We start from the raw sequence: 10259 nt of genomic DNA, 5'->3' as shown, positions 1-10259 counted from the left end.
GATAGCCCTTGCCAAAAGCTACCAAAAGTTCCTTCACGGCCATGTGCTCCGACGCTTAGTTTAGGAAATATTCGAAAAAATTCATCTTAGGAAAAATTTTCTTATTGGAAAATCACCTTAAATCGATGGCCATTTTTTGGGCAAAAACTTTAACGTCTTCCCGACTTTGCGGGAATTGCGAATTTTAGGCACCCAGAGAAAATCTTTTACTTTAAGGGGGCGGCCGCGAAGTTGCCCAAAGTCTCGGACACAAAAATTCTCAAGTTCCCCACTCTAGTAAAGCGCCCTATGAGTATCTCCTGGCCCGCGAGCTCTGCGAGCGGGCCAGCTTCGGCGATTTTTGCCTTTTCGCCTAGGCGGTTCTTCTACGAAATTGGTCCACAGCTTTTGCTCAGAAAGCTAGCATTTGTTGCAACAGTTAGGTGCTTGGTACCACATTTTGGTATCCATTTGGGCATTTGTGGCAACTACTCGGTACTTTGGCCCACATTTCGCTCTACTCGGGCTTCTATGGTGGTACTTGTCGGTACTTCTGGCCAACTTAGGCCAATTGGGTGCAACTTGTGGGTACTCTGTGGGTACTTTAGGGCATATTGTGTCTTTCGGGTGAACCTTCGCGATACTTCATGGGTACTGATGGCCAACTTAGGAACATTCAGTGCAACCTTTGGGCCTAAGGAAATTTGTCCAACTCTTTGGACTTAGAAAATTTTCTGGACTTAGAAAATTTTCTGGACTTGTAAAAATTTTCAAATGTTCAATTTGGCCCACATTTCGCTCTACTCGGGCCTCTATGGTGCTACTTGGCGGTACTTTTGGCCAACTTAGGCCAATTGGGTGCTCTTTGTGGGTACTCTATCGGTACTTTTGGCCAACTTAGGCCAATGGGGTGCTATATGTGGGTGCTCTATCGGTACTTTTGGCCATGTTAGGCCCATTCGGTGCTATATGTGGGTGCTCTATCGGTACTTTTGGCCATGTTAGGCCCACTCGGTGCTATTTGTGGGTACTCTATCGGTACTTTTGGCCAACTTAGGCCAATTGGGTGCTGCTTATGGGTACTCTATCGGTACTTTTGGCCAACTTAGGCCAAATCAGTGCTACTTGTGGGTGCTCTATCGGTACTTTTGGCCAACTTAGGCCCATTCGGTGCTATTTGTGGGTACTCTATCGGTACTTTTGGCCATCTTAGGCCAACTCAGTGCTACTTGTGGGTACTCTATCGGTACTTTTGGCCAACTTAGGCCAACTCAGTGCTTCTTGTGGGTACTCTATCGGTACTTTTGGCCATGTTAGGCCCATTGGGTGCTATTTGTGGGTACTCTATCGGTACTTTTGGCCAACTTAGGCCAATTGGGTGCTGCTTATGGGTACTCTATCGGTACTTTTGGCCAACTTAGGCCAATTGGGTGCTACTTGTGGGTGCTCTATCGGTACTTTTGGCCAACTTAGGCCAACTGGGTGCTATTTGTGGGTACTCTATCGGTACTTTTGGCCAACTTAGGCCAACTCAGTGCTTCTTGTGGGTACTCTATCGGTACTTTTGGCCAACTTAGGCCCATTCGGTGCTATTTGTGGGTACTCTATCGGTACTTTTGGCCAACTTAGGCCAACTCAGTGCTACTTGTGGGTACTCTATCGGTACTTTTGGCCAACTTAGGCCAATTGGGTGCTCTTTGTGGGTGCTCTATCGGTACTTTGGGACATATTATGTCCTTCGGGTGAACCTTCTCGATACCTCATGGGTACTTGTGGCCAACTTAGGAAAATTCAGTGCAACCTATGGGCCTTTGGAAATTGTTCCAACACTTTGGACTTAGAAAATTTTCTGGACTTAGAAAATTTTTTGGACTTAGAAAAATTTTCAACTTCTGTATCTTCTTCATCATGTTCCATTTTGTGGGACTTAGAAAATTTTCTGGACTTAGAAAATTTTTTGGACTTAGGAAATTTTTCAACACTTGTAAAATTTTTGTTCCTTCTTTGAAGAAGAATACTTTCCACTATTAGCTTCTTTCTCTTTTTCTTCTTAGTTGTCTTCTTATTTTCGGTCCGAGAGCGCCGACACTTGTAAAATTATCTAAGTCCGAAGACTTTTGGAATGAACCAAAAGTCAACGAACACAATACATCAACCCTATCAACATCAAGTGGCAACCCGAAGGAAGCGCAGCGGCCAGCCCATGTACAACGCGAAGTTGTAGCATGCAACCAACCAACCGCTAACCTCCAACGGCACTCAATGTATTCGTTACACATGGGCGCACCTGCACCACACTGTCGTGACCATCCAACGAGCCGTCGGTTCGGTCGTGTGTTACAAGCACCCCATCACATAGGCATAGAGTCACCACACAGTGTTCTTCAACACTCTCGTCACATGGTGCAAGTCACGGTACGCACCACCAATGTGCACTGGTTGGCCAATTCCAGCACACACGGGGCGCGCACGCGCAAGCACTAACCACCAAGCATGGGTCGCCTGAGAGGATCGATGCGAACGCATCTCTACAACTTGAAGCTCCCAGCCTGTAGTCCCGTCGTTTGCGGGCGGTCGTAGGTGTCGAAACTAGTGCTATCCACAGTCGGCAAGCTCGTCCACCGGTGTTCCCAACATGTATGGTACTAACACGTGCAGCGCGAACCCGCCCTTTGCGGCCTAGTAGTAAGCGGGGATGAGACGCCAGTGTGCCAATGGACAGCACGGACGGTTCTCGGAGGGTTGTTAGGCCCGCTAGCTTACGACCACCTAATGGGTATAAGAAGCGCTATCAGCTCGGATTGGATACGACCTTAGAGGCGTTCAGGCATAATCCAGCGGACGTAGCGTCATACCATAGTCCGTTCGAACTAGTATTGAGCCAGTGGTCCGTACCTGTGGTTCCTCTCGTACTGCACAGGAATTCCGTTAAGATAGCGACAAACAATGCACACCAGTAGGGTAAAACTAACCTGTCTCACGACGGTCTAAACCCAGCTCACGTTCCCTTGAAAGGGTGAACAATCCTACGCTTGGTAAATTTTGCTTTACAATGATAGGAAGAGCCGACATCGAAGGATCAAAAAGCCACGTCGCTATGAACGCTTGGCGGCCACAAGCCAGTTATCCCTGTGTATTGTCACCTGGGTGCTGACAAGTGAAGATGTGGTAAACAAACGCTCCGTCAAGAAGTGGTGAAAATTTGGTGAAAATCGTAATAAAATCGTTTTAAAAGTGTCAAAATCGTGCTTAGAGCACCCGATTTACCCAAAAATAGTGAAGTTCGGCCAAAAAACGACAATTTTTGTGCAAATACAGTTTTGTTGTGTTTTTGCCCCCTCCGGGAGCACCAAAGTGAACCGGTGTTCAGGTGTGCAAAAAATCACCTCTTTTCCTGCCGGAAGAGGTTGATTTAAGGTAAATCGTGGCCGCTGAAGCCGATAAAACGGTTTCCGAGTCGATCGGAGCAGTGGAAGTGCGACAAAAAACGATATTTTGGTGCCCATACATTTTGTATGGGGAACTTTGGACACTCACAGCTCAGTGAATTTTGAACGGATTTGGACCGGATATGTTTTAAATCGTGTGCGGAGTGCCAAAGAAGTGATTTTGTGAAAAAACCGCATCAAAATCGGTGATTTAAGTGCTGAAAAAAGTGGAAAACATTTTTGCAACACGTGTTGACAGTACTGCCCAGGCGGCATTTCCCAAGGTGTATAATATTGAGTGTATTATAAAGTGGAAAATTTTTATCGCCTGATCGGTTCCGTGAGTGTTGGAGGTGGTTGAGCTCGGAGAGACGATTCGGGGAAAATTTTTCCCCCCGCTCCCACCTCACCCCATCGCCCTCAGTGACCCCCGGTCTTATTAAGGCCTTATCAAGGTGCAGGAAATTTTGGACTTCGCCGGAAAATTACACAAGTGCAGTGGAAAATTCCGGTTTTGTGCTGGAAAATTCGGGGACCTCCAGACGCACCCCCTGGATTTTTTCTGGACCTCCAGCACCCCCCCCGCATTTTCCGGATTTCCTTATTAAGGCGTTAAAAAGGTGAGAAACATAAAAACGCTGTGAAAAATTATTGGCGGGCTGCAAAAAATTTCGGTTTTGGGCTCTAAAATTCGGGGACCACTTGCCACACCCCCTGAAAATTTTCCGCGCCCCCACCACCCACCCACCGCCCCCCCCGGATCAGGAATCGCGGATTTTTGGTGGATTTTCGGGTTTTTCGCCATTTTCGGGTGAAAGGAGAGGAGATAGGAGCTTGGTGTGTTCGGGAGTTTTGCTCAGGAGGAGCAATTACATCTAGCCCTCCACCCCCCTGGGTCATTTTCCACCCCCCCTGGCCAATTCGGCATTTTGGGGGGTCCAGCAGTCGCCCAGAGCCCCACCTTGCGACCACTCCAGTAACGCCGCCGGAGTCCACGAGTCGGGAGAACACCCCCCCGACCACCCACCACCCACCCTTCATCCACCAGAGCTCAAATAGTGGGTTTCCGCTTCAGGTGGGAGGATTTTAGCCTCCCACCTTGCCGACCATGCCAGTGAGCGGATCCAGCGTAGGCAGGACGCTGCGACCATTGACAGGACGGGCAACTTCGGTTGATTGCCGTCCAAGCATGGAGCCGAGAGTGGTGGTTAGTCGAGCAAGCGTGCAGGTGGCACCGAGGCCGTCGCCTCGCTCGACTGCGACAACGACGTCGTCAACGGCGGGTAACGAGGAGCTCCGCGAGCTGGTGCGGACGCTCCGCGAGGAGCTCTCCCTCCTTCGGTCGCAGATGCAGGAGATGGCATCTGAATCCAAGGAGAACATGCGAGCGTACAAGGAAGAGGCTCGCCAGCGGGAGGAGCGCGCTTGGCAGGAGGTTGCTGCTCTCCGTGAGGAGCTGAAGGCGGAACGTCAGCAGCGCCATCAGCAGGGCGGCCAGCAACAGCAGAGGCAGCAACAGCAGCAGCGGGCAACGGGTGCGGTGACGGCTACGGTGGTGTCGTCTCCGGACCAGGATGACGGATCTTGGGTTGAGGTGGTGCGCCGGAAGCCGGCACGTCAGCAGCCGGTTCAGCAGCAGCAGCAGCGTCAGCAGCAGCAGCAGCGTCCGCAGCAGCAACAGCGTTCGCAGCAGCAGCAGCAGCGCCCACAGCAGCAACAGCGTCCGCAGCAGCAACAGCGTCCGCAGCAGCAGTCATCTTCGCAGCAGCCACATCAGCTGCGAAAGTCTCGCCGCGTGCGGCAAGACATGGTGGAGGTCGCGCCATCGGAGGGACAGACGTGGGATTCTCTCTACGCGATGGTCCGACGCGCAATTAAGGAGGACGCCGCGTTCAAGGATCTGGTTGGCCACATCCTGATTGGACGCCGTACGCATTCGTCCCTCTTGCGGATGGAGCTGAGTCGTTCAGCGAACTCTGCGCTGGTGTTGCGGGACGTGCAGAAGATCGTCGGAGATGCCGGAATGGCTAGACTGGTGACGGAGATGAGTGAGGTCATCGTCTGCCACGTGGATCCGCTGGCACAAGAGGATGAGCTGAAGGTGGTTATTGACCAGGAGCTGCAGGGCTGTGCGGGAATCGCGTCGGTCAGCATGTGGCAGCTGCAGGACGGTACGAAGCGCGCCCGCGTTCGCCTTCCCACCAAGGCGGCTAAGCAGCTGGTGGGCCGGAAGATGGCACTTTGCGACTGCATCAGCACGATCAAGGAAGCCCCGGCCACTCCAACGGCGCGACTGCGGTGTTACCGCTGTCTGGAACGAGGTCACGTGGCCCGCGATTGCCGGTCCAGCATCGATCGGCAGGGCGTCTGCATCCGTTGCGGAGTCGACGGTCATCGGGCCAGCACCTGTAGCGCCGATATCAAGTGCGCCGTTTGCGGAGGTCCCCATCGTGTGGGGCATAGCTCATGTGTCCGTTCGGCAGCCTCTTCAACCTAAGGATCCTGCAGTTGAACGTGGACCACTGTCAGGCAGGACAGGACCTTGCGCTGCAAGCAGCGCGCGAACATCGTGCCGACGTTCTGCTCCTGTCTGACATGTACAGGCCGCCCTCCCACAACGGGAACTGGGCGTACGACGGGGCCAGGAGAGTGGCAGTGGTGGCCACCGGATCGCATCCCATCCAACGGGTATGGAGCTGCGCCGTGTCCGGTCTGGTGGCTGCCCAGGTGGCTGGAGTCACGTTCGTCTGTTGCTATGCGCCGCCACGTCGTCCCTCGCGCGAGTTTGAGCAGTTCCTTGAAGCCGTGGAACTCGAGACCGCTGCCCACTCCCGAGTCGTCATCGCCGGCGACTTCAACGCCTGGCACACGGAGTGGGGTAGTGCGAGGACCGAACCGCGCGGGGAGGAGCTTTGGAGCATGGTTGACCGGTTGGGGCTGTCAGTTCTCAACCAGGGCAACGAGCCGACATTCATCGGAAGAGGAGCAGCAACACCGAGTGTCATCGATGTGACTTTCGCCAGCCCGTCGATCGTCGTGGCAGGTGCGTGGGAGGTACTCCCGTTCGCCCGGTCCGATCACCAGCTGGTAAGGTTCGAGGTGGAGGGTCCCGCACAGCCATCGATCGATACGCAGCATCCTCAGCTTGGCCAGTCGCAGCGGTCATCACGTCGTGAACCACAGGCTAGCCGGCAGCGCGCACCATGCGCTGGTAGGCGGTGGAAGATGCACCAGTTCAATGAAGCTTCTTTCCTTCACGCTCTCGAAGACGTGAACTTCGTTGAGCTAGCTGCAACTGATGGGGGCATGGTGGATGCTCTTACGGAAGCGTGTGACATCACCATGCAGCGGGTCTCTCAGCTACACAGCAACCCTCACCGGAACGTGTACTGGTGGTCGCCTGAGTTGGAGCGTCTTCGTGGGATCTGCCTGGCTGCGCGTGAGCGACTGAGTCATGCCATCGACCTTGAGGAGCGGAGCATCGCAGCGGCGGAACATCGCACGGCGAAGCGCAATTTGGAGAAGTCGATCCGAGCCAGGAAGCGACAGGAGTTCGATGAACTCATCAGCGCCGCCGAGGAGAACGTGTTTGGTGCCGGATACAGGGTGGTGACGTCTCGGCTGCGTGGCAGTCGTGTGCCGCCCGAGACCGACCGCGCTGAGTTGGAGCGGATTGTAACCGATCTGTTCCCGGTCCATCCACCAGTTTCGTGGCCTGATGCTGACGGCGGTTTCGAGTCGGTCGAGTCCACAGTCGCAGACGTGACTCGCGACGAGCTGTTGGCCATCGTCTCCGAGATGAGTTCGAGGAAGGCTCCTGGTCTGGACGGCATCCCGAACGCTGCGGTGAAGGCGGCGATTAGGAGATACCCGGAGGTCTTCTGCCGTTTGTATCAGGACTGCCTGGTCCGCGGCACGTTTCCGCCGCAGTGGAAAAGGCAGCGCCTGGTATTGCTGCCAAAGCCGGGCAAACCTCCGGGTGAGAGCTCGTCCTACCGGCCGCTCTGCATGTTGGACGCGTTGGGCAAGGTGCTCGAGAAGCTCATTCTAAACCGCCTCAACCAACACCTGGAGGACGTCGATTCGCCGCAGCTGTCCAGCGAGCAGTACGGCTTCCGCAAGGGACGCTCCACAGTCAACGCGATCGAGCGGGTTGTCGACGCGGGCAGGAAGGCCATGGCGTTCGGCCGCACCAATTCCCGCGACAAACGCTGCCTGATGGTGGTAGCGCTCGACATCCGCAACGCCTTCAACACGGCGAGCTGGCAGTGTATTGCCGAGGCGTTGCGGACCAAAGGAGTTCCGTTGCTACTGGAGAAGGTCGTAAGGTCATACTTCGAGGGACGTGAGCTGATCTTCGACACACGTGATGGCCCCGTCGTACGTCCCATCACTGCTGGAGTTCCACAGGGGTCCATCCTGGGCCCGACCCTGTGGAACCTGATGTATGACGGAGTGCTGAAAGTTGCGTTACCACCCGGCGTAGAGATCATCGGCTACGCGGACGATCTTGTCGTTCTCGCCCCGGGCACAACGCCATCGACAGCAGCAGCTACAGCGGAGGAGGCTGTGTCAGCGGTAGACCGGTGGTTGCGAGAACACCACTTGGAGCTGGCACACGCCAAGACTGAGATGACGGTGATATCCAGTCTTAAGAATCCTCCGGAGGGCATCTCAATCACCGTTGGAGGCGTGGTCGTCCCGTATTCGCGGACCCTGAAGTATCTGGGAGTTCGTCTCCAGGACCATCTCTCCTGGGTACCGCACGTGACGGCGATCACTGAGAAGGCGACGCAGGTTGTGCAGGCAGTAAACCGCCTGATGCCGAACCACCAGGGGCCGAAGACCTCCAAGTCTCGCTTGCTGGCGGCAGTCGCAGACTCCGTCATGCGTTACGCCGCCCCGGTCTGGCACGGCGCTCTGGCCAATCGGGAGTGCCGCAGGTTGTTGCAGCGTGTCCAGCGGAAGTCTGCGATTCGAGTTGCCCGGGCTTTTGCAACTGTCCGGTACGAGACTGCCGTGCTGTTGGCTGGACTTGTGCCGATCTGCAGAGCGGTGGAGGAGGACACCCGAGTCCACAGTCGTCGTGGTACGCGCACCAGTGGCGAACTTCGGACCGAGGAGCGACAGCGGACCATCGCCGAGTGGCAGTCGGCGTGGAATGCTGATGCCGCAGCAGAGGGAGCCAGCAAGTACGTCAGGTGGGCCCACCGTACGATCCCGGACATCGGATCGTGGCAGTCGCGGAACCACGGAGAGGTTACCTTCCATCTGTCGCAGGTACTATCCGGTCACGGATTTTTCCGTGAGTACCTTTGCGACATGGGTTTCACCTCATCCCCGGACTGCACGTGGTGCCCTGGCGTCGCTGAGAGTGCCGAGCATGCTATGTTCGTGTGCCCTCGCTTTGCTGCCATCCGGAGGCAACTGTTGGACGGCGTAGTTCCGGAGTCGCTGGAGGGTTACATGCTTCAGTGTCCGGAGAACTGGAGTAACGTGTGTGAGGCTGCCAAACGAATCACGCATGCGCTGCAGCGTGACTGGGACGAGTTCCGGACCATGTTGGCGTCCCAGGGAATGTTGCCGGATAATGTCCACCGACCGGATCCTGATGCGGTTCGACGTGCTCGCTATGATCGACGTAACGTCGCGCGAAACCGGCAGAGGGCGCAGCAACGGGAGGAGCAGCGGGGTGGGCGGCCGCCATCACCACCCCCTTCACCGAGGACCATCGAACGTAGAGCTGCTGTTCGCGAACGGGTCGCTCGCCATCGTCAGCGGCTACGTGAGTTGATAGCGGAAGTGCGTCGGGCCGCGTCACCCGAAAGTAACGACGACAGCACCAGCGACGAGGAGGACCATCGTGGTTACATTCTCCACGTCGGTAGATCGTCGAATGATGAGTCGAGGGATGGTCTTAACGCGGCCGAAACAGCCGCCGCCGCCGAGGCAGAGAACTCCTCGCGTTAAGACTGCGCAGAACATCCGGGAAGAGCGGTAGAGGTAGGCCCAGCGGGGCATTGCGCATGCAAGGCTTTAGTTATCCAAGTTACGTGATTAAAGGATTCTATTCTAAATAAAGTGATAGGTGCTGATAAGCACGGTATAGGGAAGCGTTAAGCGCAGAAAACTTCCGCCCCGTACGAAACCCTCGCGGGTGATGGTGCGGAAGGGTGTGAGGGATGGGTTAACGTCTCATATGAAATGTACATTGTACAACTATTATGTTAATAAAACCATCCTTCAAGTATAAAAAAAAAAAAGCCAGTTATCCCTGTGGTAACTTTTCTGACACCTCTTGCTAAAAACTCGTTATACCAAAAGGATCGTAAGGCCAAGCTTTCGCTGTCCCGGCGTGTACTGAACGTTAGGATCAAACCAGCTTTTGTCCTTATGCTCAACGGGTGGTTTCTGTCCACTCTGAGCTGACCTTTGGACACCTCCGTTATCGTTTTGGAGATGTACCGCCCCAGTCAAACTCCGCACCTGGCACTGTCCATGACGTGGACCGAGAGGTTTATTCAGATGTCTTCGAGCCAAGCGGCACCAGAAACCGGAGAAGCGAAGGCGATCGGCGCAAACGGTCGAACGGCGACAGAACACGCGGGACGGACCGACGTGCGCACGCTTGAACCCTTGCGGGCCACGGCGGCGGTCGGCGCCCGGTGACGACGCGCGTCGATGCTACGACGACACACGCACCCGGTGGCACCACCCAGCGACATGCTGAACGCGGAGCTAGAAACACGGCGCATTGGGCAGCTTCAGGCGAGCCGACACGCTTACACCCCCGGCGAGGGAGTGGGCGGTACGACCCGGACCTGGGGCCCGCGCTTGTTCCACCCGATCATG

At 55.3% G+C, this 10259-nt stretch overlaps 1 pseudogene; it reads right to left on the bottom strand.

Moving 5' to 3' along the window:
• Nucleotides 1-9615: 9615 nt before the first annotated feature.
• LOC125773738 (large subunit ribosomal RNA) overlaps nt 9616-10259 on the bottom strand; it is a 3595-nt pseudogene continuing 2951 nt past the window's right edge.

This window comes from Anopheles funestus, assembly GCF_943734845.2.
Source record: "Anopheles funestus chromosome X unlocalized genomic scaffold, idAnoFuneDA-416_04 X_unloc_49, whole genome shotgun sequence".
Classification (NCBI taxonomy): Eukaryota; Metazoa; Arthropoda; class Insecta; order Diptera; family Culicidae; genus Anopheles; species Anopheles funestus.
The sequence above is the reverse complement of the archived record's forward strand: the minus strand, read 5'-3'. Positions and strand labels throughout refer to the sequence as shown.